Source organism: Erpetoichthys calabaricus, chromosome 15 (genome assembly GCF_900747795.2).
Source record: "Erpetoichthys calabaricus chromosome 15, fErpCal1.3, whole genome shotgun sequence".
Classification (NCBI taxonomy): domain Eukaryota; kingdom Metazoa; phylum Chordata; class Cladistia; order Polypteriformes; family Polypteridae; genus Erpetoichthys; species Erpetoichthys calabaricus.
In genome coordinates, this window is record NC_041408.2 from 47,255,826 (window position 1) to 47,281,491 (window position 25,666).

Here is a 25,666-nt window from a genome sequence, read left to right on the forward strand (position 1 = left end):
ACTGCAATGGAATACATGAGTATTGGTGTGGTGTACATATTGATGGCTCCAGTTGTGTGGCATACATGTAGGTGTGTTTTGAGCATTTGTGAAAGATGCGATGTATAAGAATATATTTCTATTTTGTTTAAAATTTAATTTGTTTGTATTGTATAGATTTTTGCTGTTGGAACTCACGGTATTTGTATAGTTAACTATCTGCTATGGCTTGGATTTGGTTGCAATTTTTAAGGATATAACCCCCCTATTTCCTATTCTATGCCGAGTATTCATTGAAACACCACTGTTATTTATATAGTATACAGTATATAGTATAGTATCTAGTATACTTATATAATATAGTATTCCCTATTCTACATTTACATTTTTTCAGTCTAAACTGTATTTCTTGTATGAACAGGTATTTATTATATCTAGATAAATTGTTTGTTCCTGCAGATTATTATTATTATTATTTGTTAAAAATCAGTTCATAATTATGCATAAACTGTCTCACTGTAAGCTACAGTGCATACTGTTCATTAATCCATTTCTAAAAACAGGCATTTAAAAAAGGGCTTTGGCTGCCACTACACTACCTGAAAAATAAATTAATCATTAAGTGCGATTAACTATTTGTAAACTGTAACAACATTATACGTACATATTTTATAATGTTTCATTGGATGCCCACAACTCCAACACTATGCCATGGAGTACAGGCAAGATCGAAAAAAAAACATGTTCAAATGACAACTCGTGTTCAAATGGCATAACGTTTTCAAATAGTGATGTTTTCATGTATGAATGTGTGTGTGAACGTGTGTGAGAGAGGCAGAGACAGATTCAATCTCATTCAAGTGGTTACTGGAATATAAAATGAACACTACCTCTAAGGTATAACAAAACAAGTGTGCTTTTATTTAAGGATTAAACTGAATAGCAAAAAATTCAAGTGTCAACAAGATACCAAGCAAACATGATTCACCAGAGTTTGTGTGTCTGCTTACACCCCTTCAGCAATATCTTTTACAGGTAGCAAAACTTTGCACAGGCTGTTACAGACTGAAATCAAAGGCTTTTTCTTTTTAGGCACATACACCATTATCATGCGCCTGCCCGTGCATTTCTCGCATTTCCTTTCATCCTACACTTACCTAGATCTTTGTAGACATGGAACAAGCATGAAATGCATATATTCCAAATAATGATATACTGTATTATTTACCCTGTACAACTCCAGGCAGCTCACACACAGATAAGGAGTCTTGGCTTGAGCTGGGAGAACTTTTTGCCCGAGTTGAGCTCCGTCAAGACGGGGGAATGGGACAGCAGGCTGCTTGCTGCTTGTGCTGATCGACACACTTACAAAACAAAAGACACTAATAGAGAGGTGCGAAGGGATTTATGGTGGGCCGGGATTATGAGTTTTTTCATAGGCTTCAGGGATTCTAGCGTTAAATATCAAACAGGAATAAAGTATAGTATCACACATAGATAGCTGAATAGAACTTTACTTGTCCCCAGGAAGAAATTTAGCTTTTTATCAAAGATCAATGAATAAATAAATAAAAATTATTATTATAGTATGATAAACAACAAGCCTCTCTCAAATATACACCAGAATAACTAAAAAGAAAGAAAACTAAAAAGAATGAAAGCTTCTGACTTGGCAGTTATAGCCACAGTGAGGCATTATGCTGGTGTATTGTGTGGACCACCGGGGCACGTACAGCGGCCCTAACCAAACACAAACAGGCCAAGAGACACAAGTGTAGCACACAACACATTTTATTTCCATGGGGAAGCAGTTTTCCTCGCTCCCCACAGCAGCACAATCCAAATAAGCAAAAGCACCAAAATGCAGTGCTTTACTTCTCTTTTTCTTCGCCTCCACTCCTCTCCCAGCAAGCTTTGTCCACCTCCTCCAGTTTTTGGCTCCCTGAATGGAGTGAGGCGGTTCCTTTTAAGCAGACCCTGTGAATGTTCCAGGTACCTCATTGATCAGACCTGGAATCACCCCCAGGTGTGGTGAAAGCCCTAGAGAGGGCTCTGCTACTCCCCCTGGTGGCCACCACGGAACCAACAGGACTGTGCTACACTCCAACTCCCAGTGTACCCTGCGTGAATCCATGGTGCCACAGCCGCCCAGGAGGGCTGCCCTCCAGCATCCCAGGGGAGGTAGTATCTTGTAGATGCTCTCAACCCCACTCCTTCCATCCAGCAGGCATCCTGACTAGTGTAAGAATGGACGCTGTATAGCGTCTGACCCGACACAGATTAGACATGGGAAGCACATGTAAAATAAATAAACTGTTTATTTTTCTTCGTCTGTGGGCTACGCCTTCCCTGTAACAAACAGACACAACACAGTCCCAAGTTTTAAGCACACAAGTACAAGCACAACTCTCTGGCACCACCACTCCTCCTCCCAGGCAACCTTGTCCTCCTCCACCCGACTCTGGCCCCTGAGTTGTGGTCGCTGGTTCCTTTTATAGTTCACCCATAAGTGCTCCAGGTGTTTGATCACCGAGTTCCGGCTACACTTCCGGGTGTGATGCATATGCTGCCCACATGGGCCCAGGAGTCCCAAACACAGCACCCCTGGTGGTGCCTGCGGGACCCTACAGGGCTACACTCAACTCCAATTCCCAGGGAGCCCTGTGGGAAACCGAGGCACTGCTCCACCCCAGGGGGGCAGCCATCTAGCGTCCAGGGGGAGGTATTGCAGTGTCCAGGGCTGCTCCCCCTGAATAAAGTGTGCAGGGGCGTCCCGGCTGAGCATAAACGCCAGTCGCCTGCCACACTGGGTAATGACCAAGGTCCCCGTTGTGTTTCTTGAGACACTTCTGATAAATTATTTGTTGCCTGAATGTACTTAGTGTTAATGCATCAGAGAGAGGTCTAATAAGCACGTAGCAAGTATCAAAAGGAGTATTACAAATCATATACATGCAAACTGCATAACTTCAGGAGTGTATATCATAAATAATAAGCAAAGTAACTGAATATAGAAAATTGATAGTTATAGGGAAGTCCTCTAACACCTAGCATCCCAAGTTAATCTTCTTCTTCTTCTTTCGGATGTTCCCGCCACAGCGGATCATCTTTATCGATATCTTCCTGTCTTCTGCATTTTGCTCTGTTACACCCATCACCTGCATGTTCACTCTCACCACATCCTAAGTTAATATACTATTATAAACGTCTACACGTGGAAGTGTGTGCGTCTGTCTGTCTGTCTGGCCTGGAAGTGTGAGGCAGCCTGGAAGTGCAAGTTAACAGCATGAAGTTCAAAGAAAGCGACTCTGTTGCCAATATGAAACAGCCGAGAAAAGAGACAAATTCACTTAGCCACTGATAGACAACGGAGGAGAGCATGACGGTAAAACGAAACCAAAGAGAACCTTGCTTAGCCGCTAATGCACAACTGATGCGACTGATTGATTGAAGTGCCAGAAGCCATGGCTTCTAGGATCCTGGGCTTTTTACAGCATGGGCTTACACAGCTAGTACTATATAAATGACAGTGCTGTGTTAAGGAGTACTCAGGACAGAAAAAATTTGAAAACGAAGGGACAACAATTACAAACAGAAAACAGGTTGTTCTTCTGTCTGGTTTTAAATGTCAAGGCAAAGACTCAACAATAATCCTTGCAAGGGAGTTCACAAAGTCAAACCACACAGCTCAATGAAACTGACAGAAGATGCCAGCTTTCTCCCTGGTTGTCAACATACAGCTATTTAAGTCAGTAGAAGACTTTCCAAGATGATTCAATATAAGACATAAAGTCATTATAGATGAGCCATCTGAGAGCTAACATGGTCATATCACTTGTTCAGGTCAAGGCGCAGACAGCAGAATTCTGAGTTGGGTGTTGGTCATTAAATTAGATTATTTACTTGTCAAGAGTAACAACATTACACATTTCTTTCAAATGCTGTGTTAAAAACAGTTTATACACCAATAATTCCTTACATCAGCCAGATGTAACATTTTCAGTACTGAATGTAAATTTAGTTCAACGTCTGGCACCAGGGCACTTGCTAAGCCATGTGTGTCTAGCAGCACTTACTGTATGCTTTGCTTGCCATTCTATTACTTTAAACTGTTAAGATAAAGAAAGACCCTTCTCTGTTTCTGGAGATAGATGACTTCATCACTGTAAGTAACTGATATAGGTGCACACATTAGTTGAAAACATTTTAAGTTAGGAAAGATTTTTTTTTTTTTATTTCAGATGATGTTCATATAAAACCACAGATTCATTTCATTTGAATTCAGTCTATTACAATACAGCAAACTAGAATTTGCAAACCGTAAGTGCTACTCACATATACAAACACAAAATAGTGCCAGACGTGTGGTCACTTTCTTGCTTTTAATTTGAAGGGGTCACAAACCTCAAAATAAGAACGGGACTGCTGTTAAGAAAAAAGACCACTCTAGCCCATCAGCAGAAGCTCGCTCCAAGAACTGGATCAGAACAGAAATGACAAGACAAATAAAATTAACTATAAAATACAGAAAAAGAAAAAAATACTACACATTAATGCAGTACTGAGAGAAGTAATCAAAAACACTTTAAAAATAAATTTAAAAAAATCACATATACATTAACAGGAGATTCTAAGTGCTGATTGACTATTGATGCAATAAATATTTCCTGTCCCTTATTAGCACAAAATAAGTGAAGTTATAATGCAAGTCTACAAACAACACATGAACAACAAAATTAATATTTGATCAATATACGAGGTAGTTACTGGTAACACAGGAATGCCAACGAATAAGCCTTTTAGATGGCCACCTCACTCTCTGTGCTTTTCCAGATACAAGAGGATGAGATTAAGAGTTGTGCAACCTTCATTGTCATTAGCTGTTGTGTTCTTGAAATTTCTGTCAGGCTCTCGTTTACTGTAGTTATTATCTTGAGCATTGCTTTACTACCACATTCTTCCAGGCAGCAGTAGAAGTAAAACATTTGCAACTTCAGTTACCTTTGTCTTATCACAAAGTCCTTCATACATGTCTAACAGGTACTGTCTATCTAGTTACAGTGATATTATCACTTTCTATATTTATACTTTGTGATATTAACACATTTTGTTGGAGTAAAAAACAACAGTCTTATTTCTAGCTCCATGTTCCAAAATAAGCAACCACAGAAAAAGTTTAAAAACAACACAATTGTCGATCCCTTCAAATATACAAACAGAACATGTGAATTTCCCCTTGGGATTAATAAAGTATCTATCTATTGTGGAATAAGGACACAAACAACAATAAAGTTTTGGGGTTTTTAGACCCGTATACTGTAAAGTAAATTGCCAGTTTTGTTTGCATAAACTCAAAAGACATTGAAGGGAGGGAGGACGGACATTTTATGCTGGCGGACAGGAAATTAACGTGAGGGATGCTGGGAAGAGTCGTGGTGGATTCTGGGAGCATGACGTCATCATGGGTCAGCAGAGGGAAGGAATGAACCCGGAAGTGTGCGCTTTCTAGAGCCATCCAGGCGCTCTTTACGGTTGCGCCGTCTCTGCCTTTCTAAGGAAGTAAAGAGAGAAAGATTAGTACACTGCCGTTGTCCCCCCGCGGGGCATTTTACTCAGCAAACCAGGTCGATCAACTGTTCCCCAAGCGCTCGTGCATACCCCCCCGTTAGCCCAGACCCATCTGGTCGGGCGACCCGAACCGAGAGGTCGTGTACCCGGGAGAGAGCATCAGCATTGGCTTGCAGGGAGCCCCGGCGATAAACGACAATAAACTTAAACGGCTGTAGGTCCAAAAACCACCTGGTGACTCGAGGATTCGAATCCTGATGAAGGGCCATCCACTGGAGGGCGGCATGGTCCGTCACTAAGGTGAACTCTTGGCCCAACAGGTAGTACCGTAGGTGGGTTACTGCCCCTTTGATGGCCAAGGCTTCCCGCTCCACCGCCGCATACCTTGTCTCCCAGTCCAGCAGTTTCCGGCTCAGGTAGTTCACGGGATGCTCGACACCATCGAAGCTTTGTCTCAGCACGGCACCTAAACCTGTGTCTGAAGCATCGGTCTGGAGAATAAAAGGTAACGAGAAGTTAGGAGTTCTTAATATAGGTGCCGAGGTAAGGGCCCGTTTCAAGTCACTGAATGCTCGTTCCGTTTCCTCGGTCTACACCACATATAAAGGGGCCCTTTTCTTTGTTAAGTTCGTCAAGGGTGCTGCTCTCTCAGAGAAGCGGGAGCACAAACTGGCGGTAGTACCTGGCTACTCCTAAGAAGGCTTGCACCTGTTTCTTGATGCATCGGACAGGGCCATTCCAGGATGTCTTTCACTTTGGTACACTGTGGTTTCACTAGTCCCCCTCCTACTAGGTATCCCAAATATCGGGTTTCGCTCATCCCAAAGTAACACTTGCGGGGGTTGATACAAAGCCCAGCCTTCGCTAGCGTCAGGAGAACAGTGTAAACCTGCACTACATGTTCCTCCCAGGTGCTGGAATAGATGACTACGTCATCCAGGTAGGCGGCACAATAGGACTGGTGGGGCCATAGCACTCGATCCACCAGACGTTGAAAGGTCGCTGGCGCCCCGTGCAGTCCAAATGGGAGTACCTTATAATGCCAGTGACCACTAGGGGTGCTAAAAGCAGTCTTCTCTTTCGCGGATGCCGTTAAGGGAATTTGCCAATACCCCTTCGTCATGTCAAGAGTAGTCAGATAACGGGCCGTCCCCAGCCTCTCCAGGAGCTCATCCACCCGGGGCATGGGATATGCGTTGAACTTCGAGACCTTTTTAAGGCGTCTGAAGTCGTTGCAAGATCTCCACGACCTGTCCGGTTTGGATACAAGGACGATAGGACTGGACCAGGGGCTATGGCTCTCCTCGATGATGTCCATGTCTAACATATGTTGAACCTCTAGCTCCACTTCAGCACGTTTCGCCTCAGGGAGGCGGTAGGGTCGTTTCCTGACAACCACACCCGGGTCTGTCACAATGTCATGCTGAATCAACGAGGTCCGGCCACGTGCCTCGCTGACCACCTCTGGGACGGACAGGATTGCTCTTTCGAGCTCCTGTCTTTGGTGGGACAACAAATTGGTGCCGAAGTTAAGGGGTGTTTTTTCTGAGAAAAGGGAGAGAGCGGGGACGGGAGGAGGTTCGTTTTCCCTGTCTCTCCATGGCGTCAGCAGGTTGATGTGATATACTCTCTCACTCGGCCGACGATTTGGCTGACTCACCAAATAATCAATGAGTCCTTTTCTCTCTTTAACTTCGTACGGGCCCTGCTAATGAGCCAACAGTTTAGAATGTGAGGTGGGCACAAGTAATAATAATTCATTAATAATTCATTACATTTATATAGCGCTTTTCTCAGTACTCAAAGCGCTATCCACACAGGGAGGAACCGGGAAGCGAACCCACAATCTTCATACTGCAAAGCAGCAGCACTACCACTGCGCCACCTGTGAGGAAGTACCATTACATGATCCCCTGGCTGAAGTTCGCCTAAGGAGGCATTCCGGTTATAATTCCAGACCTGCGCTGCTTGAGCCCTAGACATGTGGTCTTTAAGTAAGGGTATGATTTTTTCCAATCTATCGCGTATCTGTGCGACATACTCCAGTAGGTTGGTGGAGGAAATTGCCTCCACTTCCCAGCCTTCTTTTAATAGGCTGTCCGTATAATAACTTAAATGGGGAAAACCCTGTGGAGGCCTGCGGCACTTCCCTATAAGCGAAAAGCACCAGTGGTAAAAGCTGGTCCTAGTTCCTACTGTCCGCTCTGACTACCTTGCGGAGCATCTGCTTCAGTGTTTGGTTGAAGCGTTCTACCAGTCCATCCATCTGGGGATGATAGACGGATGCCTTAAGATGCTTAATCTGGAGTAGCTTGGCAACCTCCCTGAACGTATCCGAGGTAAAGGGTGTACCCTGATCCGTTAGGATTACAAAGAAGGGTCCGTGTGGTGTGGAAGCCATAGACGATATGTCATCAGCGGACACAATAGCATTCCTGGCAAACTTCAAGGAATCATCGTTCCATTGTTCATGTTTAAATGACGCTGGCGTAGACTGATACTGAGTGTCCAAGCCGGCGAGTGCATCAGCTATTGGGTCTGTGGGAGCACCCGACCACCCCGGAACCCCACCCAGATACAGTTCCGGGTCGTGGTCCGGCGCTGAAGAGGGCTCCCCCGTACCCTCTACGTCATCAGAAATTGTCGAAGTGCACGGCGTGGGAACAGCCGGGAGGGCCCCCTGACCCTCCATAACCAGACCTAGTCTAGGAATAGGAGTGGTGACAGTCCTACCGCTTTTAGTTTCCGACCAGTCTCATCCCAAGATAACTGGAAAGAAGGGCTCCGGCATCACAGCGACCACCAGCTGTTTAAAAGTCCCTTCCCAGGAGATGTAACACATTGCGGACCTATAAGTCCTGGTCTTCCCGTGCACACACTTAACACCCAAATGTTGAGCGAGCCATTGTCGCGGTAGGACATAACGGCGAGCAACAATGGTGATGTTACTCCCGGAATCAAACATCGCCACCACCAAGTGCCCATTCAACAACACCACTCCCGTATTTGTGACCGCAAGGGGATTAGACAGTGCACAGTACCTATCCTCTTGCGTCCAGCTGCAGTCCATGGGCTCTTGGTTGAGAGGGCAAGCTGGCAGCATGTGTCCCGGCTCCCCGCACTTGAAACAGCGCGGTCGCGCGAGTTTCCGTTCTTTTGGCTTGGCCGGAACCTCCGTAGCGCGGCAAGTGGGCTCGGAGACTGCGGCCCGTCCCAGCTGGGACCCACGACTGGAACCATCAGACCCCCCGACTTGGGTCACCGCCAGTTGTCTCTCTAGAACCTCCAGAAGACCATTCATATCTTTAAACGGGTGCCTCCGGAGCTGTTGGGCGAGATAATCTGGCATCACATATATGAGACCCTCACAAGCCACTTGCTCTACCACCTGGCGAGCCTGGTTTTTATCTGGCCGTAGCCAGCGCCCTAGCTTACCCCAGTACTCAAAGGCCTGGGCCCTAGCCAGGAGTGTGGAGTCAAAGCGCCAGTGTCGCCAGACACGTGCCTGCTGGCCGGAGGTCACTCCGTAGCACTGATATACAGTATTTCGGCCTTCAGGAGGTCGTACTGGGCGGCTTCCTCCTCGGGAAGGTCATGATAAGCTCACTGTGTGGGCCCTTTTAGGTAAGGTGCCAAGATGGACGCCCACTCCGCCCGCGGCCACTGATTTCGGTTGGTTGTTCGCTCGAATATGGAGAGATACGACTCTATGTCGTCATCCTCCATGAGAGCTAACATCGGAGGGGGTGGAGGCCTCGCGGGCTCCTGCCTTACTGCTTCTGCCGCTGCCAGCCGCCTCCTCGTATCCGCGAGCTCTGTCTTGGACGCTGCTTGCTCGAGCTTGACGGTCTGGAGCTCCGCGACCAGGGTGTTGAGGACCGCATTCAAGTCCTGTCCTTCTGTCATCTTTCCGGACTGTTTGTATCCTGCTGACTACGCCACTGTGGAATAAGGACAGAAACAACGATAAAGTTTTGGGGTTTTTAGCCCCGTATACTGTAAAGTAAATTGTCAGTTTTGTTTGCATAAACTCAAAAGACACTGAAGGGAGGGAGGACGGACATTTTATGCTTGCGGACAGGAAATTAACGTGAGGGATGCTGGGAAGAGTCGTGGTGGATTCTGGGAGCATGACGTCATCATGGGTCAGCAGAGGGAAGGAATGAACCCGGAAGTGTGTGCTTTCTAGAGCCATCCGTGCCCTCTTTACGGTTGCGCCGTCTCTGCCTTTCTAAGGAAGTAAAGAGAAAAAGATTAGTACACTGCCGTTGTCCCCCCGCGGGGCATTTTACGCAGCAAACCGGGTCGATCAACTGTTCCCCAAGCGCTCGTGCGTGACACTATCTATCTATCTATAACATACTAACAGCTACACTAGTTGTGAATAGTGGGAAACAATGAGGCATCCCTGAACCCAAATAATGTTAAGAAGTCAAATGAATACAACAAAAAGGTATGTATTGTCACACACACACACACACACACACGCACACGCACACGCACACACACACACACACACACCGGAGGCAGTCTAAGGGCTTAACTGAGAATAAGATGCAGAGTTAGGGGTTGATGAACTGCCCTAATGTCTTTTCTCCCTCTTCCATAGACCATAGGATGAGAAGCCCAACTAGAACTCCACCCACTTCTGTTGCCAAACCATGCCTTCCTACAGACCTCACTAAGAACTTGATATATACAGTATATATTGTCACACACGTGCACATGGGAAACAGCTGAAGGGCCTAAATACTAGTAATTCTACGCCAGGCCAGGGGGCAGCGGAGTGTACTGACTATCTCTTTCAGTCCCTTGCAGACCTTTCCCGGGAAATCCCGCCTGCTGCGGGCCCCAAGGATGACGTCACTTCCAGGCACGAGGACGCCACTCCCAGTTCCTGCACCAATGATGTAATTTCCCTTCCAGGCCTTTAAAACTGCCATCTTGCCTCAGTAGAGGCAGTTCTGTTCTGAACTCTGACCTAAGCACATTGTGCTACAAAAAAGCAATTTTGCAGCCGAGAATATAATATACGGGTGGCTGCTCCAACTGTTTATAATGTCTCATTCTTCTTACAATATATATATATATATATATATATATATATATATATATATATATATATATATATATATATATATATATGTCACATTCCACTTCCAGGTCACAACCACCTGAGCCTGCTTCTTCCACTCTGGGTTCCACAACCATCTTGAGTCAGTCTGATTGTTGATTCCCATCTGAAAAGGTGCTCTCTGTAAAACAACTTTTTGTTTTGTCATAATTATATATGGGTTTGTCTAATGGTGCCCCATCTCTTCTTATTTTCTCTTTTGTATTTCTTACAGAGACGTAGTTGGCAGAGTTTCTGGAGATGAGTGAACTGGTAAACCTGTAGAAGGAACAGAATTAAACTATATTTAACTGAATTAAATGAGTGGTCTGTGAGCCCGTGCCCTTAGCCTCTCAGGCTTTTATTTCTCCAAACCCACTTGTGGTTGAAACGGGCCTTAAAAAAATCACTTGTTATGTTGTATAGCTGAACATGAGGGAATGTGAGATCCCTGTTGTTAGTGTCAAAAGTTTGTGAACTGGTGCACACACCCACCTCTTAGAAGCCCACCTCGGTGCTGATAATACATTACAGAGGATGAAGCTCCAATTTGTTTGGCCTGGAATTGTTGAGAATTTCGATTAAGGATCAATTTGCTTTATTATTAGTTTTAGTGTTAAGGCAGCTTTAAAAGGACACCATTTATTTCAGCAGAAGGGCCCTAGCATGCCTGCCTTTTCACTTTCTTTGCTTTGAACTTCTTTGAGTCAAGGATGTTATGTTCTCTGAAGAAGCAAGCAGGCAGATTTTGTTTTGGAAACGCAGGTGCTGAGCTTCTCACTGACAGAAGACTAAACAAACTGCATTCATGGCCTTTGCCTGTGTAAGTACCTGATAAGCACTCAAGCTAGCGCATAAACATACAGGCACTTAAATGGCATTTGGATCTATTAGAACTCATCAATACTTTGGGCAATAAAGTTAAAATAAAATGCATTATGATACCTAGTTAAGCCTAAGCCACATAGGGTCTTAAGAATTGAATATTGAAGGTTAGGGACATTTCCCTGCACAAAGATGCTTGTGAAGTGAGCAAAAGCTTGGCCTCTGTGCCGACAAGTCAGGCTAGTATGCTGCTGTGCTTAACGGTGCTGCTGTCGGTTTTTGAAGGCTTTTACATTGGCACGCACATATATATATATATATATATATAGTCAGTCAGTCAGTATAGATATATATATATATATATATATATATATACACTGTATGTATATATACAGTAATCCCTCGCTATATCGCGCTTCGCCTTTCGCGGCTTCACTCCATCGCGGATTTTATATGTAAGCATATTTAAATATATATCGCGGATTTTTCGCTGCTTCGCGGGTTTCTGCGGACAATGGGTCTTTTAATTTCTGGTACATGCTTCCTCAGTTGGTTTGCCCAGTTGATTTCATACAAGGGACGCTATTGGCAGATGGCTGAGAAGCTACCCAGCTTACTTTTCTCTTTCTCTTGCGCTGACTTTCTCTGATCCTGACGTAGGGGGATTGAGCAGGGGGGCTGTTCGCACACCTAGACGATACGAATGCTCGTCTAAAAATGCTGAAAGATTACCTTCACGTTGCTATCTTTGTTGCAGCTGCTTACTGAAACGACATGCTGCACGGTGCTTCGCATACTTGAAAGCTCGAAGGGCACGCATTGATTTTTGATTGAAAAACAAACTCTGTCTCTCTCTCTCTCTCTTTGTCTGCTCCTGACGGAGGGGGTGTGAGCTGCCGCCTTCAACAGCTTTGTGCCGCGGTGCTTCGCATACTTAAAAGCTAAACAGCCCTATTGATTTGTTTGCTTTTCTCTCTATCTCTGTGACAGTCACTGCTCCTGACATGCACTCCTTTGAAGAGGAAGATATGTTTGCATTCTTTTAATTGTGAGACGGAACTGTCATCTCTGTCTTGTCATGGAGCACAGTTTAAACTTTTGAAAAAGAGACAAATGTTTGTTTGCAGTGTTTGAATAAAGTTCCTGTCTCTCTACAAGCTCCTATGTATCTGCGCAAATCTGTGACCCAAGCATGACAATATAAAAATAACCATATAAACATATGGTTTCTACTTCGCGGATTTTCTTATTTCGTGGGTGGCTCTGGAACGCAACCCCCGCGATGGAGGAGGGATTACTGTACTGTATTTATTTTATTTAAGCATTTAAGTCCATATGCCAATTCTTCTATAAATATGCTAATAATAATAAAAATGTTACAGCAGAACACATTAGTTAGCTTAAAGAATCAATTGTCAAAGGCCTGTCTTTCTCCCTTCTTTCAAGCAGCCATGAAGTACCATGTCAAGGGTGTCTGCATCTTAGCCTTTATCAGTTAAGCTGCACACTGCCACTTACTGGCACAGTTGCCTATTATTTTATCCTTACAGGGGTGCTAGTACAACAAGTAAAAATTTATTAAATTATTAATTAGGCAGTCCAGTTTTCACATGTGGATCCTCCTGATCCCAACTTAACTGTAAGAATTGATTAACCAAAAGGTCATTGATCGTTAACAGCTCAGGATTAGGATGTGATTAGGTGGTGAATATGTCCTTCGAGCTAAAGTGGTTGTTATGAGAAGGTGGACTAAGAAGGAAATTTGTTATCAGAAGGTCTACTGCGAAGAAGATTATTATGGGGATGTCTACAGGGTCATAATTATTGTTATGAGAAGGTCTACAACACAAGGTGATTGTTATGAAAAAAGGTACTGAGCAAGGTCATCATCATGAGAAACCCTGTACTGTAGATGTTAGGAAACTGTTGTGAAGGCGGGATAAGAATTGTAATAAATTTCGGGCTCACCGAACACTCAGGGCTCATTTCCTGAACTGAGACAGGCTTTATGTGCTAAGGAATTGTTTCCAATGTTGTCTAATAAAGTCCAAATTCTGACTGCCTTTCTGAAAACTCTGCTCGTTTTTTCTGAAGCTTTCTCCACAACAGAATAAACTAGGAAGCTGTTCTTCTAACAATACCATTAATAGACATCCCTTTCGAGCAGATAGGGGTGGACGTCTTTGTGTGTTTTGGCATCCCTAAGGAAGTCCTTATGAACCAAGGAACACCTTTCACCCCAGACATGTTCAGAAAAGTTGCAAACATTTTAAAACCTAAGTATACCACCATAAAAATGATGATCTAGAAAAGCAGTTTAATTAGATGCTCAAACAAATGCTGCGTAATGCATTAAGTGATGATGAAAGGAACTGGGATCAGTTACTCTTCCTCATATTATTTGCTTACCAGGAAGACGCACAGACCTCCATGGGGTTTTCAACCTTTAAATTGCTTCACGCAAGACAACCCCAAGGTTTTTTGGATCTTATAAAGGAAGGATGGGAGGATTAGGAACTCACTTTCACTAATATTCTTGAGTATACTGCACAATTATGTGAAAGATTTGACAACATTTGACCCATTATAAAAGAAAAGATGGAATGTGTCGCAAGCAGCACAGGCCCAAATATAAAATCAAGGCTTGACACTTCACAAGTTCAGTGCCAGTGATTGAGTCATGGTACTCATTCTCACTTCTCATTCCAAATTGTTAGCACATTGGCAAGAACCCTATGAGATTAAAGAAAGAAGAGGCTTGGTGGATTATTTGGTGAAACAACCAAATCATTGACTGGGTGAGTGTGTATACCACATCAGCTTATAGAAACCATGGAAGGAAAGGGAACCTGACCCCTTGTGGTGATAGCCACATTCCCTCTTTGTCCATAGAGAAAATTTTAACTTGGACCCAATTTGACAATCCAACAACTATATTTCTTACTAAATATGTCTCTCGCTCAAGCAACTATCTGCCTTACAGCCCTCAGACTTTCAAACATTTCAAATTCAAGACCACACACCAATATTTTGTCTTGTGTAGTATATGGCAACTTAGTCCAGAATGACTTCAGTTATGGAAGAAAAACCAAAGGATGACATTAGATCATATTATCTGTCCTTTTCTTTGTTCTGCTAGCTTATTTATTTTTAAGATGGTAAGTTTACATACTAAATTTACATAGATTCTTCTTCTTTTTTTTATTCTGACCTGTATAATTCCATATATGAATTTGAAAATCTGGCTGCTTTTGACTATAGAAGAGAGAACAGCATTTGACTTTTTCCAATGAAAAGAAGGCCATGATATGTATTGTTCCCTTTCTTTTGTTCTTAACTATAGGTTTTGCCTACATAGTAGACCTGCTGTAGACTAGAAGTCCCAGATGCTAGAAAGTCCCAAAGATACTTCCAAATGGCCACTACAGGGGCTATACTGCCAAACCCCAGGTACAATCTTTATAGATAAAAATATTTATTCTTCACAAAAAATGCTCTTTAACAGTGAGATGCTCTGAAGAGCACATAAGCCATACATTTCCTGTTAAAGGCAAATCAAAATCAGAGTCCCACTATGAATTCCCAAGATTAGTCGAAAAATGGAGCAAAAGGTCAAAAAATCCAAGAAATCATTAAGCACAACACAATAACTCATAACTCTGAAGCACATTCACAATAAACTGCCAGGAACTGTGGAAGACCCTCCATATTTATAGGTTGGAGGACAGTTCCTGGGGGGTTATTGACAGGTGGTTCCTCTTCTTGTGGGAACACTCACAAAACACATGGAACATAACTTAGGCATCTTGTATACAAAGACAAGACCAAAAATAAAGAAAGATGCACACAAGCACAAAGAAAAGAATAAATAATGAACAAAAGAGACATAAAGCATGAACTTGAACCCCAGCCAAGGGAGAAACCCCTCAATGACACATGACAAGACTAGAATCAAATTCTGTGGCCTTAATCTTAATATTAGCAAGACACATTGTGAACTGCTGCTATTGACTTAAAGCTGTATTTAAAAAAGATAAAGTCAAAGGGCTCATTCCAAATGATTAAATATAATAATAATATAATTTAATAATTATAATTATAATAATCTTATAATAAATACAATATGACAGATAATGTTGATTATGGAGGAGCATAACAAAACTTTAGAACTCTTAGAAAATAAATTTAGTGAAAGAACACATCTGTCTATGTGCAGTAGTTTCTTGAACTGAATGCTTATTGTGGAATATTGTTCTTTATTTTGCCTGTAATTATTTATAAATAGAGTATTCGTTTTCTTCTTCTATCGGCTGCTCCTGTTAGGGGTTGCAACAGCGGATCATCTTCTTCCATATCTTTCTGTTCCTCTGTTCCAGCTTCACTTCCGGGTGTTATGTATATGCTGCCCACATGGGCTCACGAGTCCCAAACACTGCACCGCCTGGTGGTGCCTGCGGGACCCAACAGGGCGGCACTCAACTCCAACTCCCAGGCTGCCCTGTGGGAAACCAAGGCACTGCTCCACCCCAGGGGGCAGCCATCTAGCATCCAGGGGGAGGTATTGAAGTGTCCAGAGCAGCTCCCCCTGAATATAATATGCAGAGGCGTCCCAGCTGGGAATGGACGCCAGCCGCCTGCCAAACTGGGTAATGACCAAGGTTGCCCGTCACAACCCAAATAACAAAGCTGGTCTCACTACCATACTGTAGACCTTCCTTTTCACTCTTGCTGATACCCTTCTGTCACAAATCACTCCTGACACTCTTCTCCACCCATTCCACCCTGCCTGCACTCTCTTTTTCACCTCTCTTTCACAATCTCCATTACTCTGTACCGTTAATCCCAAGTCTTTAAACTGATCCACCAACACCTCCATGCTTCCACAGGTATGTCATCGGGACCAACGGCTTTTCCATTTTTCATCCTCTTCATAGCTGTCCTTACTTCCTCCTTGCTAATCCATTGCATTTCCTGATTCACTATTTCCACATCATCCAACCTCTTCTCTCTCTCATTCTCTTCATTCATAAGCCTCTCAAAGTACACTTTCAATCTGCTCAACACACTCTCCTTGCTTGTGAGTATGTTTCCATCTTTATCCTTTATCACCCTAACCTGCTGCACATCTTTCCCAGCTCGGTCCCTCTGTCTAGCCAATCGGTACAGGTCCTTTTTTCCCTCCTTAGTGTCCAACCTCTCATACAACTCATCATACGCCTTTTCTTTAGCCTTTGCCACCTCTCTCTTCACTTTGCGCCTTATCTCCTTGTACTCTTGTCTACTTTCTGCATCTCTCTGACTATCCCACTTCTTCTTTGCCATCCACTTCCTCTGTATACTCTCCTGTATTTCCCCATTCCACCACCAGGTTTCCTTTTCCTCCTTCCTCTGTCCAGATGTCACGCCAAGCACCCTTCTTGCTGTCACCCTTACTACATCTGCTGCAGTTGCCCAGCTGTCTGGTAACTCTTCACTACCACCCAGTGCCTGTCTCACCTTCTCCCTAAACGTAACCTTGCAGTCTTCCTTTTTCAACTTCCACCATTTGATCTTTGGCTCTGCCCTCACTCTCTTCCTCTTCATGATCTCCAACGTCATCCTACAGACCACCATCCTAAGCTGCTTAACTACTCTTTCCCCTACCACCACTTTGCCGTCTTCAATCTCCTTCAGATTGACTCTTCTGCATAGGATGTAATCTACCTGTGTGCATCTTCCTCCACTCTTGTACATCACCCTATGTTCCTCTCTCTTCTTAAAATACGTATTTGCCACAGCCATGTCCATCCTTTTGGCAAAACCCACTATCCTCTGACCTTCTTCATTCCTCTCCTTGACAGAATACCTATCCAACACCCCCTCGTCTCCTCTGTTCCCTTCACCAGCATGTTCATTGAAATCCACTCCAATCACCACTTTCTGTCCCTTGGGTACATTGTTTATCACTTCATTCATCTCACTCCAAAAATCTATATATTATTTAGTATTTATAGTTATAGTTATTTCTAAATAAAGTATTTATGAAAATAATAATAATGTAAATGTTAATACATTACAGTCACAAGTGATTTAATAAAGTAAAATGGTGAAATATACAAGATGACCTTTTAAAACTGATTAAAAAATGATGTTTTTGTTTCATGGCTTCATACTTTCAATATGCCAAGAAAACATTCTTTTTTATATCAAGACAGTACTGCGGCCTTTTGAGTGAATCATTAGCCATGACAGTTTCTTTCTGCGCAGTATAACTGTACTTTGTCAGACTGAAACCAATTACAGCAGTAAAGAATTATTTATAAGTAGCCAGTGGAAGACAATATCTACTCCTGCGCAATAAGCACTCTAAATCATGGAGAGTTTGTTAATTAAGGATGACGGCCTTTAGGAAGGATTCAGAAATAGTAATAGTTAAACTGGATGAGAAACTTTAAATTGAATAGCACTAAAGAACAGTTACACATATAAGGTTAGCTATTTTCACCATGTGGTACAATATGGATTAAGCATTGGCAGCAGTCTATTACAGAAGTTGTACGCTCTTAGTTTTTCTTTGTGTTTTTAAACTTGTAGTAACATTTGTTAGTGTTTCCAAAATACTTTGGCAGCTGGAAAAGTTAAGTATGAAGCAAAAATGCCATAACCTTAAAACCTTTAGTAAAATTCAGAAAAAAAAAGTTCAAACAAAATGAAAAGAAAAGGTGGTAATACCAGACATAAGTACAATGATTTCTTGCTGATGATGTTTCTGTTTAAGGCTCAAATCTTAGTTATATTTCTTTAAGTTTCTTTATAGCAAGGGATGCTTCAATTTATCTTAATATGTTTACATTCACATTTGCAGTCAGAAAACAACATCCCTTTGTACCTTTTCTTTTGCAAACTCTTTCCAGTTATCGATAAGAAAACACTTATGTGAATAAAACATTAACTTCTACAATTCTAGTAACTGATTTGATTATTAATTTTTATTTATTTTAGCATTGAATACGATCTGTGTTAATCATATAAATGGATTTAAAGTTTATAAATGATCTGCTGCTGTCATTACCAACTTATGCAATATCTAAACAGCCTTTCAGACAAGCTGCGAATCCGGGATAATTCACAGGAAGAGGATCTGAAGGCTACCTTACGCCTACAACAGGAGAAAATGTCAAGAAATACTGAGAAATTAAAAGTGGAGTAAATATAATATTCTATTAATCAGTGGCTAGCACTGTGATACTGGGCAACTAAGCAGCTCTGTTTCACCTTACTATGGGAGCTCTTCACCTGATGAAGAAGAAGGCAGAGTCTGGGCAAAAATAATAGAAAAGCAGAAAGAATTTAAAACCAGTCTGCAGTCCACTATATTGGGGAATATTCATTTCAAATAAGATGGAAGAACTGTCAGGTCTCATAGCGCGTCACAGTGTGTACAGGTACTGTGAAATTTTGTGTAATACAGACAGCATGCTCGTGTCGATCAAACACAGAAAGTCTCTGCAGTCTACTTTGACTTTACGCTGTAGGAAGATAAGTAAATAAATCAAGGTAAATTGGTAAATAACATTCAATCTGGCTTTTGTATAAGTAAGATATACATTTTTTCATATAACGACCATCACAAAAAATAATCACAAACACAACTTTGCACGATACCTTGGTGAGCTCGGTATGCCCTACTGTTTTCTTTGAAGGACATATGTGTGGCAGATTCACAGCCAGGATGACGCTCAATCTTTTTGCTGCATCCAAATGGTGCCATCCTTCACCTTTACGCCTGGCGCAGCTGCATTGTTCTTATGTGTAACTGGACATTTGTTGCGGGGAGGGCTTCTATTCTCTTTCTCCGATAAACCATCAGCGTCAATCGAGTTCACCTCTGTTATTACATGTCTTTATTTGAAAACTAGCAGTGTCAGATTTGGGGGATTGTGAATGTGACTGTGAGAATAAAACTGAATAATAAAAAAAAAAAATGCTAACTTTAACTACCATATGTTTACACCGGCTGTTACAGACTCAAATAAATTAAATGTATGTTTTTATTCTGTAATAGAAACAATAAAAGCAGGGGCCTCATGCATAACACCGTGTGTAGAATTCACACTAAAACATGGCGTATGGATAAAAGCGGAAATGTGCGTACACACAAAAAATCCAGATGCATAAATCTGTGCGTATACCAACTTCCATGTTCTTCCACTCCATAAATCCTGCCCAGCGTGAAAGTAACGCTCGTGCACACGCCTGCCACCCTACACTGACTCCTCCCAGAATAACACCTCTTTGAATATGCAAATCAATATAAATAGCCCCTTATGTTTTGCATTCTGTGATAAAACAATGGCAAAGCACGGGGGGAAAGAAGAATTTCAGCGAATACCAAGAACAGGCAAGGAAAGACATACTATTTGTTGGTTTAAGCAGTGAAATAAACAACAAAAGGAAGTTGATCGAGTGACAAATTGGCGGAGAAACTCAAAAGTTCAAGTTCAGAAAGTCGCACAGTGCCCGAAATAAATAAGAAGTGGTTAGATATCAAAGTCGCTGTGAAAAGACGAGTTGCAGCCCACCGTCTGAATGTCATATGGGAGAGTATTAGGGTACAGAGAAAAGAAAAAAAAACTGGGACACAGTGAGAATAAATGATTGAAATTAACACTTTAATCATGTAGTTTATTTTGTCATTAAAGTAGAACGTCATAAACTTCATCTTAAAATTGTTTAATTTAATAGTTTCTCAAATCTCATCATAACTAAAGTAGCATGTTAAATGCTTCATATTCTGTGTGTTCTTCTATGTACTCTTATGTGTGTGAATCACTACGTTCTTCTTAAACGGGCTTTCTCTTACGCCAAAAGGACACAGAATACATTACATTCATGATATTACAGCTCTCTAAACAATTTAAATACTAAGATGTATACTTGATATTATTTTCATGATGATAGAAAAGAAAGCATGTATAAAACATTGAGGCACGCTGGTGCAGTGGTAGCGACGAGCTGGCACCCATTCCAGAGATTGCTTGCTGCGCCGTGCATGACTCTCAATAAAATAATTGATTGTGCCAGTACTGTCTCTTTCAAAAGTACTAACCTCCGATTCCTGTCCTTCCTTTTCTTTCTCCAAATAACCAATTGCCACACAATCAACACTTTAATAAATGTCAAGCCATCTGTAAGCTTAGAATGCAGATTCTTCAAAACTTTTAAGGAACACTGAAATATCTTCGTAGTACTCTGGTGGTCATATACTGGACCTGATCTGCACATCTGGATTATCTGTTGGCAACACTTATAGCAGTGATTTGGGACTCTCTGACCATAAAGCAGTGCTTTTCACTGTCTCATTACCTCTCCCTCCTCTTACCTGTAAACGTCAAATTTCTTTCCAAAACCTTAAAAATATCTGTCCTTCTGTTCTTGCTGGATGCATTTCTGATCTTTTTCTGTCTTCACCTTTTCCATCAACACTAGATAGTCTAATTGACCACTATAACTCAGCCCTTCATTCAGCAGTCAATAAAACAGCTCCTTAAAAACATAAGGAGGTTTCCTTTAAGCGTTTAGCTCCATGGTATAATTCAGAGCTACGATCTATGAAAACAACTAGCCGACGCCTTGAGAGAATGTCACATAAGACTGGCCTCACTGTTCACATCCAGGCTTTCTCTGACCATCAAAGGGCTTACAGGGATGCACTAACTGCATCCAAGAGCACACATTATGGCAGAATAATAGAAAGTGGCCCAAGGGTTTTCTTCTCTGTAGTTAATAAATTACTTCAACCTGCATCTGGCCCATTTACCTCCTCTACTGAAGTCTTTGAAAAATTCCTCCACTTTTTCCGCAATAAAATTAAAGATCTATATAATTTTACTAACATAAATCCATCCATCTATCCTCTTCCGCTTATCCGAGATCGGGTCACGGGGGCAGCAGCTTGAGCACAGATGCCCAGACTTCCCTCTCCCCGGCCACTTCTACTAGCTCTTCCGGGGGAATCCCAAGGCATTCCCATGCCTGCCGAAAGACATAGTCCTTCCAGCATGTCCTGGGTCTTCCCCGGGGCCTCCTCCCATTTAGACGTGCCCGGAACACCTCACCAGGGAGGCGTCCAGGAGGCATCCTGATCAGATGCCCGAGCCACCTCATCTGACTCCTCTCAATGCAGAGGAGCAGTGGCGCTACTCTGAGCTCATCCCAGATGACTGAGCTTCTCACCCTATCTTTAAGGGAAAGCCTGCAGAGGAAACTCATTTCGGCTGCTTGTATTCGCAATCTTGTTCATTCAGTAACTACCCACAGCTCATGACCATAGGTGAGGGTAGGAACGTAGATTGACTGGTAAATTCAGAGCTTTGCCGTACGGCTCAGCTCCTTTTTCACCACAACAGACCGATGCAAAGCCTAACATAAATCTATCATCCATTTATATCCTTCCCTGTCTTCCCATCCAGCTCCTTTTCTAAATTTTCACCAGTCACATTGGCATTTGTTAATGACCTGCTTTGTAAGATGAGGCCAACTACTTGTGTACTGGACCCCATCCCCACCACACTTCTTAAATCCTGCCTTCATGCCATAATCCCGACTGATACGACAATAATCAATACATCCCTCGACACTGGGTTTGTGCTAACCACTTTTAAAATCGCTTCTGTAACCCCCATGTTAAAAAAGTCTGGTCTTGTTGGTGATGATCTTAACAATTTTCTGCCTATTTCCCATTTACCTTTTCTTTTAAAAGTTCTTGAGCGTTTTGTAGCCTCCCAGCTCACCAATTACTTAACCTCTAATAATTTGATGGAACCCTTTCAGTCTGGTTTCAAGGCACAGCACAGATGTGAAACTGCTCTTCTTCGGGTAACCAATGATTTGCTTATGGCAATAGACTCTGGACAAACCAGCATATTAATTTTGTTAGACCTCAGTGCAGTATTTGACACTGTCAGACATGACATTCTACTGTCCAGAATGGAGCACATGCTGGGTATCTCTGGCACTGCCCTCCAGTGGTTAAAGTTCTACCTGACTGATAGGCAAGAGTTTGTTAGTCTTGGCAAAAGCAGATCCACCGAGAGCCAGTCACACAAGGAGTTCCTCAGGGCTCTGTCCTCGGCCCTTTTCTCTTCTGTATTTATATGCTTCCCCTTGGCCATATTATTTGTAGCTATGGACTTGGATTTCATTTTTATGCAGATGACACTCAACCCTATTTCAATGTCAAAAGTGGAACTTCATCAGAGTTTTCTCAAAATTAAAACCTGGATGGAGCAGAACTCTTTAAAATTAAATTACAACAAAACTGAACTCCTGCAAATTGGCTCTAAAGGGCTACTTAGAAAATTAGCTATTTTTCAGTCATTCTTGACGGTGATCTCATGAGACCTTCTTCTGATGCAAGGAACCTTGGTGTCATTTTTGATTCCTCTCTTTGTTATTCTGCCCACATAAACCACATTAAGAAACATTCTTACTTTTCACCTCCGTAACATATCCCGTGTTCAATCATTCCTCTCCTTTTCTAATGCTGAGAAACCTGTCCATGCTTATATCACATCCCGCATCGATTATTGTAACTTGCTGCTGGCAGGTGCCCCTTCTAATCTTATATCACAGCTCCAGTTGATTCAAAACTCTGCTGCAAGAGTCCTTACACAAACCAACACATCACACCCATCCTGCTTCGCCTTCATTGGCTCCCTGTGTCTTACAGGATTGAATATAAAATTCTATTAATAACCTACAAAGCTTTAAATGGCCTTGCACTGGACTACATCAGTGACTTTCTCTATCACTATGCTCCTGTTCGCCTACTAAGGTCCTCTGATTTTGGTAATCTTGTTGTGCCTCACACTAACCTGCACTCTATGGGTGACAGGGCCTTCTGCTCCATAGCACCCAGACTTTGGAATGACATCCCGAAATTAATTAGATCAGCTGACCCCATTCATTCTTTTAAAAAACAACTTAAAACTCATCTATTTAGGAAGGATTTTAACTTAACATTCTGCCCTTTCTTTCAGTTTACCTCTCTGTCCAGGTGCTCAGGATAATTTGTGTGTCTGTTATATCACAAATTAGGTTATTTGTTAGGTTTTCTTTTAATATAAATTTAGTATTTCACTCTGGTTTATTGTCCTTTATTCTATTTAATGCTTTATCTATTTCATTGGTCTATTCAGGAAAACATTTGTATCCAATGTTACATATACCCTGCTGTTTTTTCTATGACTCTGTAAAGCATGAGCATGGGAAAGGCACTATGTAAATAAAATATACTATTATTATTATTATTATTACATGTTTAATTAATTCCATCCATCTCTCCATCCATGATCGCACCAGTCCCAGCAAGCATACAGCACAAGGCAGGAACAATTCCTGAACGGGAAGCTAGCTCATCGCTACTGCTGCGCCACTGAGTCCTTGCATATTTAATCATTAAAAATATACATTACTTAGATGAAGATAAACATTTATATGTATAATGTAACATATATACTTTACTTAATTTCATATTAAAAATGATATTAAGAGCTCCAAAAGATAGTACCTGGAAATCTAAATCAACTTAGAAGCCAGTCGTCATCATCTGTAAATATGCTCTCTCTTCTATTGAACTGAATTGAATTCCTTTATTGTTATTGTATGGTACAATGAGATTCAATATGCAAATCATCCATAAACATATTCTCCTATAAAATTGTAAAATAACAACAACAATAATAATAATAATAATAATAATAGGATAAAAAACAGTGAAAGCATAAGTAGCTCAGGTTGTGCAATATTACAACTGTAATGCATGTTTACAGTGAAGCAATTGTACTTATAAGTACAAACAGTTCTACCGGGAGCACTTGATAGACTGATTGAGTGTGTTTATTGCTATTAGGATGAAACTGTTTCTGAACAGGTCCATACAGGAAAGGCTCTGAAGTGTTTGCCGAATGGGAGAAGTTCAAATTGACTTTGCCCATGGCTGAGGCAGCGTGTGCTAGATGCTGTATCCCGATATTTTTCCCCACTCTTGACACAATTCGCTGTAGAGCTGCTGTATAGCTGTGATTCCACACTCAGATACAGTAGGTACAGTAAGATAAAATACTCCGAGTGGTGCACTGAGAGTAGCAACTCTAAAGTGGCCATGGTATTTGGAATAGTTTGGCCATTTGGTGTACCATTATATGGTTACAGGTTGATTACAATTGGATACCTTGAACCTTGAAATACCTTGTATTTGATAAAGCCATGTCAGGGATATGAATCTAAAAAATAAAGGGAAACCATATAGGAACAGAAGACTGAATTGGCGTGAAAATGTGTGTGGCTTTACGCCTAATTTAGTTTTTATACATTACGATGTGAGCATGGAAATGGGTGAACGCAACATTTTTGTGCGTACACACCATTTATACATAAGGCCCTATCTAACTACAGTAAATCTAGGATTTTCCAGGGCCTGGAATCAAACCCACAACCTCTCAATTATGAGTCAGCAGTTCTTACCTCTGCACCACCCAAGCAGTAATGTCAGCATTGTAACCTAACCTGATTTCTTTTCCTTCAGTTATATTCTAGAATAAAAGTGCACTTGTTTTGTTATACAGTACTTGTACCTTTTGTGAAAGTGTTTATTTGATATTTGGACTTCAGTCTTCACACATTATACACCTCATGTCTACATTTTGTCTATACTATAGTATATATAACATGTCTACATTTTGTCTATACTAGTAATATAACATGAAAAAACGTTTCTATTTTAGGTAAGTGTTCAGCATTTCTTGCCTCGCATTTCCTGTCATTCTATATTTACCTAGATCAGGGTAGATACGGAACACACGTGCAATGCATGTGTACCAAATAATGATATATTATTTACCTTCTACAATTCCAGGCACCTCACTCCCAGATAAACAGATTTGAGTTCTGAGAATCTTCTGTGCAACATGAGCTGCGTCGGTTGGGGGATGGGATAGCAGGCTGCTTGCTGCTTGTTCTGCTTGACACATTTGGAAAACAAAGGAGCTGATGATGAGGTGCGAAGGAATTTAAGGTGGCCTGGGATTAAAAGTTTTTTTGTAGGCTTCAGGAATTCTAGTGTACATTTAGACAGAACTGACCACAATCTAATCCATCTTACTCCCAACTACAAACAAACCTGTTATTAGACAAAATGTT